The sequence below is a fragment of the Dreissena polymorpha genome, chromosome 1 (assembly GCF_020536995.1).
Source record: "Dreissena polymorpha isolate Duluth1 chromosome 1, UMN_Dpol_1.0, whole genome shotgun sequence".
Classification (NCBI taxonomy): Eukaryota; Metazoa; Mollusca; class Bivalvia; order Myida; family Dreissenidae; genus Dreissena; species Dreissena polymorpha.
The window spans coordinates 76,772,349-76,779,062 of record NC_068355.1 but is presented as its reverse complement, the minus strand read 5'-3'; the positions used below and the strand labels follow the sequence as shown (position 1 = coordinate 76,779,062).

At 36.7% G+C, this 6,714-nt stretch overlaps 1 long non-coding RNA gene across 5 annotated transcripts; it reads left to right on the top strand.

The window, feature by feature from the left end:
- Window positions 1-137: 137 nt before the first annotated feature.
- LOC127836299 (uncharacterized) lies at window positions 138-4,288 on the top strand. Of its 5 annotated transcripts, XR_008028704.1 has the most exons (4): window positions 138-831; window positions 1,056-1,087; window positions 1,136-1,167; window positions 1,200-4,288. It is a non-coding gene; the product is annotated as an uncharacterized LOC127836299 (long non-coding RNA). The 5 variants fall into 5 exon arrangements; XR_008028702.1 differs by having other exon boundaries at window positions 139-1,087; XR_008028703.1 differs by lacking the exon at window positions 1,056-1,087 and having other exon boundaries at window positions 1,136-4,288.
- Window positions 4,289-6,714: the final 2,426 nt, after the last annotated feature.

The following is a 6,714-nucleotide window of genomic DNA, read 5'->3' as shown; positions in this document are numbered from 1 at the left end:
ATTACCCTACCCCACATTAAACCCCCCTCTCACCCCCCAACCCCCCTACCCCCCCCCCCAATTTTTTTTTAAACATCATATAATAAATTAACCCCCCCCCCCCCAACATTATACCCCCCTCTCACCCCCCCCCCCCCCTCCCCCAATTTTTATTTTATTTTTTTCCTTTTTTTATTTTTTGAAAGATCGCCTAATAAATTATTGAATATGATTAATTTCCCCATGATGGCTTATGTTATACTGTTAAGCACTCGAATAGTCGAGCGCGCTGTCCTCTGACAGCTCTTGTTTGATAAGCAGTGAAATACAGCATATATTTATATCAGAGCCTATTGCATGTCATGCACCCTATGGTTCTTGAGTTCACAGGATAGGTGTCAAATTAACCTTACTTAATCATACTATTGTTGTGTAAGCAAACTTATGTTGTTATTGTTTATCCCATAATGTAACCTTCGGCCTACTATCAAGCGTGAATTGCACAAATAAGCTCAAGCGAATCATTCCGCAATTATCTTTAATAGTTTTTGATCTCAGAGACTGTCAAGTACCAGCCAAATCTTTTCCTGTAGGCTTGTATAACATTAAGAACAAAATGCAGAATAGCCAATTGTGCGACCTAATTGACAAAATTCCATTTTAAAAGTACATGTAAATACAGATCTCTGCTGTCAAGTGACAATAAAAAGTGACTAAAGATCGTGTGTTATATAATGCAACATTTATGTGTATTTGTGTTGGTCTTGTATCAGTCTGTATGTATGTAGGTCTGTTTTTATGTTGGTCAGTGGGTATGTAGGTCAGTTGGTGTGTAGGTCAGTATGTATGTAGGTCTGTATTTTTGTTGGTCAGTTGGTATGTAGGTCTGTTTTTATGTTGGTCAGTTGGTGTGTAGGTCAGTATGTATGTAGGTCAGTACGTATGTAGGTCTGTAATTATGTTGGTCAGTTGGTATGTAGGTCAGTATGTATGTAGGTCTGTGTTTATGTTGGTCAGTTGGTATGTAGGTCAGTATGTGTGTAGGTCTGTTTTTATGTTGGTCAGTTGGTATGTAGGTCTGTTTTTATGTTGGTCAGTTGGTATGTAGGTATGTATTTATGTTGGTCAGTTGGTATGTAGGTCAGTATGTATGTAGGTCTGTTTTTATGTTGGTCAGTTGGTATGTAGGTATGTTTTTATGTTGGTCAGTTGGTATTTAGGTCTGTTTTTATGTTGGTCAGTTGGTATGTAGGTATGTATTTATGTTGGTCAGTTGGTATGTAGGTCAGTATGTATGTAGGTCTGTTTTTATGTTGGTCAGTATGTATGTAGGTCTGTTTTTATGTTGGTCAGTTGATGTGTAGGTCTGTTTAATGTTGGTCAGTTGGTATGTAGGTCTGTTTTTATGTTAGTCAGTTGGTATGTATCTCTGTTTTATGTTGGTCAGTTGGTATGTACCGTAATTACTCTATGTTTTCGGACACTCAAAAATAATTTATTTTTTTCGTGTCTGAAAACTTAGATACGAAAAATATTCACGAAATACAGATGTCCGAAAACTTAGAGTCGAATATTGAAGCGTCCGAAAATAGCGTAAATTGTATCAACGACTACCGGTAATAGCACGCGCTTGTAAAATACCATGCCGTATAGTATAAATAACAGTTATAAATGTTTGCGCTGCATTTAAAGTAATTTTAAATGCTTAATTTATTTGACAGAAAGTAACTACAAGGCTGTACTTTGACCAACGAGTTCAAAGATGAGCATGTGATGTACCGATACTCGCTAGTATGAACCTATAATTAACGCAATAAAATCAAGCAAACTATGAATTCTTTGTTTGTTAATTTCCGATAGTTGTTGTCTAACACCTTCCATTGTTGGTAAAACATGCAATAGGGAGCATCACACTTTGAAGCGTTTAGTATTTGTCACAGTTATTTAACTGAGAATGTGTAATACCACTGCGGTAGATAATTGAATTGTTAATTGGCACTACCCCTGGTAATTGTCATAACGCTTATTATATCGGGCAAAACCATTGTTTAATACCGGTTTACAAGGTTATTTACCCCATAACACAAATATAATGGTCCGTTGCCCTCAGGCATGCACCTGCCATGTTTTATGATGTTAATCTGGCTGTAAAACCCCATGATCGAAGTGTCATTAGATATCGAAAACACAACCGAAATTTGGTAACATAGCGCTGTAAAATATATTGTCCTAAAACTTAGAGACATTAATTATGGACGAAAACTCGTGTGTCCGAAAATTAAGAGTCACGAAAAATAATTATTTTTACTAAAAAATGGGGCGTCCGGAAACTTAGAGTGTCCGAAAACATAGAGTTATTACGGTAGGTCTGTTTTTATGTTGGTCAGTTGGTATGTAGGTCTGTTTTTATGATGGTCAGTTGGTATGTAGGTCAGTATGTATGTTGGTCAGTATGTATGTAGGTTTGTAGTTATGTTGTTCAGTTTGTGTGTATGTCTGTTTTTATGTTGGTCAGTTGGTATGTAGGTCTGTATGTATGTAGATCTGTATTTATGCTGGTCAGTTTGTAGGTCAGTATGTATGTAGGTATGTATTTATGTTGGTCAGTTGGTGTGTAGGTCAGTATGTATGTAGGTCTGTATTTATGTTGGCCAGTTTGTAGGTCAGTAAGTATGTAGGTCAGTATGTATGTAGGTGAGTATGTATGTAGGTCTGTATTTATGTTAGTCAGTTGGTGTGTAGGTCAATATGAATGTAGGTCTGTATTTATGTAGGTCAGTTGGTGTGTAGGTCAGTTGGTGTGTAGGTCAGTATGTATGTAGGTCTGTATTTATGTTAGTCAGTTGGTGTGTAGGTCAGTATGAATGTAGGTCTGTATTTATGTTGGTCAGTTGGTGTGTAGGTCAGTTGGTGTGTAGGTCAGTATGTATGTAGGTCTGTATTTATGTTAGTCAGTTGGTGTGTAGGTCAGTATGAATGTAGGTCTGTATTTATGTTGGTCAGTTGGTGTGTAGGTCAGTTGGTGTGTAGGTCAGTATGTATGTAGGTCTGTAATTATGTTGGTCAGTTGGTGTGTAGGTCAGTATGTATGTAGGTCAGTTTGTTTGTAGGTCAGTATGTATGTAGGTCAGTATGTATGTTGGTCTGTATTTATGTTGGTCAGTTGGTGTGTAGGTCAGTATGTATGTATGTAGGTCTGTATTTATGTTGGTCAGTTGTGTAGGTTAGTTGGTGTCTAGGTCAGTATGTATGTAGGTCTGTAATTATGTTGGTCAGTTGGTGTGTAGGTCAGTATGTATGTAGGTCTGTTTTTATGTTGGTCAGTTGGTATATAGGTCAGTATGTATGCAGGTCTGTATGTAAGTAGGTTTACTAAAGGTTTTTCATATTGTTAGTGTAATTACTATATAAAAAAAAACATGTATGTCGTTATTTACATGATGTAGGTATTTAATGTTGGAGTTAATTCAAAACCTCTTCATAATTTTGTGATTATTAATTTGTGTGTTGTTATGTTTTTGACTTGTCTCACTTTTAACTTACAGTTAACATCTACTTTAAAGCAAACAAGATATTGATTTAAGAAGGGACATTATTTATCAAGGTTACAGAAAGGTTTCTGCACTTTTCAACACCTATAATCTGTACCAGGGATACACCTGCTTTGTAATTAACTGCCTATTCTGTAACTTTTGTTTTTCTGGTTATACTTGTGTTTTTTTTATGTCCCCCACCACTATAGTGGGGGACATATTGTTTTTGCCCTGTCCCTTGGTTTGTTTGTTTGTTTTCCCCAACTTGAACATTTTGCCCTAACTTTTGCAATATTGAATAAAGCAACTTCATATTTGGCATGCATGTGTATCTCATGGAGCTGCACATTTTGAGTGGTGAAAGGTCAAGGTCATCCTTCAAGGTCAAAGGTAAAAAAAAACATCAAGGGAAGTAATAAGCTTTAAAGGGAGATAATTATCTGAACCTGCCTAATGATAAAAAAATCAAAGCAGCACAGTAGGGGATATACTGTTTCTGACAAACACATTTCTTGTTTATTTTAGTAATCATTATATTCAAATGCATTTTCGCAATTTTAGTAATTCAATAAATGAAGATATATATTGTTTCAACAGCTTTATAACATGGATGTCAATTTCTATGGTTTGTTGTTGTAGATTTGTTTCAGTTCTTGAGTTTTTAGAATTGTGTATCATTTTATTCGATTTGTCTCTGTTTATACATGTTGTGAGGGGAATCAGGGTGGATGACACCTTTCTTATTCAAACTTAAAATTAAAGCTGCTCAGCAACTACATGACCTTTTGTTTTGCTTTTCTTGTTAAATGTACATTCATTTACTATGTGATCTGGATTGTACACGCGTTACATGGTAGGCAGTGTAAAGAATAAGTCTTTTTAAGTACCGGTATGCAATAAAACGTTGATGTTGGCATGTTGTTTTGAGGTTTAGAAACCTAAAATTATTCCATTTTGCAGGGCTGATATTGACACAACATAACATTAGGATACTGAGTATTACACTGTGTCTTCTTTATCTATTTCTTTCCTGCATATGTTGAATATACAGAACTTACATGCAAATTCAGATCAGGCAGTAATTTTGTGCAATTGAGCACACCCTTCATGAATAATTCTGGCAGAGAGTGTTTGATTGTGACCATGTTTTATTAAGACGGAGTCATGCTTATACAGTGAAAACTAGAGCTTTGTCACCGACATGACTAATATCCCCCACATGCCGCATTGACACAGAATATTTTGCATGTTGTCTTCACAAAAAACAGCAATCACCATGCTCAATGTTTAAAACACACTAAGTGACCCTGGACCTAGTTTTTGACCTGGCATGGCCCATGTTCGAACTTGACCTACATATCATCTAGATACAACTTCTGACCAAGTTTGGTGAAGCTCTGATGTAAACTACTTCAATTAGAGAGCGGACACCATGCTCAATGTTTAAAACGCACTAAGTGACCCTGTGACCTAGTTTTTGACCCGGCATGACCCATATTCGACTTTGACCTAGACATCATCTAGATAAAACATCTGACCAAGTTTGGTGAAGATCGGATAGAGAGGGGACACTTAATACGGGCTGACAGACAGACCGACTGACAGACAAGCTTATATTATATTTTACCTGGTGACCTATTTTTTCACCAACCAAGCCCATATTCAAACTCAGCCTACCGATAGTAAGCATCAAGATAGACATTGTGCCTAAGTTCCATCCAGATTTATACATAAATATGGCTTCTAGAACAGTAACCCAGTTTTTTATATAATTTGAACTGGTAACTTAGTTTTTGGAGGCACATGATCCAGATTTATACTCTGTATAGTTATTGTCAATTTAAATATTCGGCCCAAAAAGTGGCATCTGAATGATCTGATTGGTTACAAGCTAAACGTTAACGACAGCCCACTGATAAAACAAGTAGACACACAAAGCACATAAAAATGACCTCTATAGGTTAACATGAGTACTTAGTGCGCAGGTAAACGGTTTCTACTTAATTACTTAAAGTTTTGATGTTTATTGTGCTGATATTGAGTGCGTTTATAGTTGACATGCAGACTCAGCATGGATTTCAATGTTTTGGGTCAAGATCACTGGTTCTGAAAATTGGGAAAGCAGTAACTGTTTTCCCTTGGTAGCTTGGCCTTTTATGGGGAAAATGTTTTGAAAGTCTGCTTGTAGTTGACTTGCAAGTGTAGCTTATTTTCATAAAATGTTTCATGTGCACAACATCTACCAAATGATGGTGGTGTCACGTAAACAGGATAGCCTAATGCTTCAATGAAATACCATCCAAAAGCTGATAACCTACAATGTAGGAAGTTTAAGTAAATTCCATGGACCAGTTATTCAACCCCCAAACTTCCTGCACAATCTGTGATGTCGCCATGCTGTCCCTAAGTGGTCTCATTTCCAGGAGGGCTTATCAGCACTCTACAGTGCCCCACTGACATTTCACTCTTTTATCTTAAATGATATGTAGAAGTTGTACTGTTTGTCACAAATGTGTTTATATTTTTGGAAAGCAAGCGCTATCATTCACTCATTCATTTATAAGTCCTCTACCGGTGAAATCTGAGAGGGACTTATGGTTTGCGCTCTGTGTGTCTGTCAGTCTGTGTGTCTGTCAGTCTGTCACACTTTTCTGGATCCAGTGATAACTTAAAAAGTTCTTCATATTTTGTCATGAAACTTGAAACATGGACATTTTGTTCATACGTCAAGAATTCTGGTTGCTATGGCAACAAAAAGACTAGAAATATTGCTGAAAATGGGGATCCTGCGATAACTTTAAAAGTTCTTCATATTTTTTCATGAAACTTGAAACATGGACATTCTGTTTCTACGTCAAGAATTTTGGTTGCTATGGCAACAAATAAACTACAAATATTGCTGAAAATGGTGGATCCTGCGTAGGTAGGGGACTTTTATTGCTTAGCAATAGTCTTGTTTTTATGTCCCCCACTATAGTAGTGGGGGACATATTGTTTTTGCCCTGTCTGTTGGTTGGTTGGTATGCGCCAACTTTAACATTTTGCAATAACCACTGCAATATTGAAGATAGCAACTTGATATTTGGCATGCATGTGTATCTCATGAAGCTGCACATTTTGAGTGGTGAAAGGTCAAGGTCATCCTTCAAGGTCAGAGGTCAAATATGTGGCCCAAATCGCTTATTTTATGAAAACTGTTTCA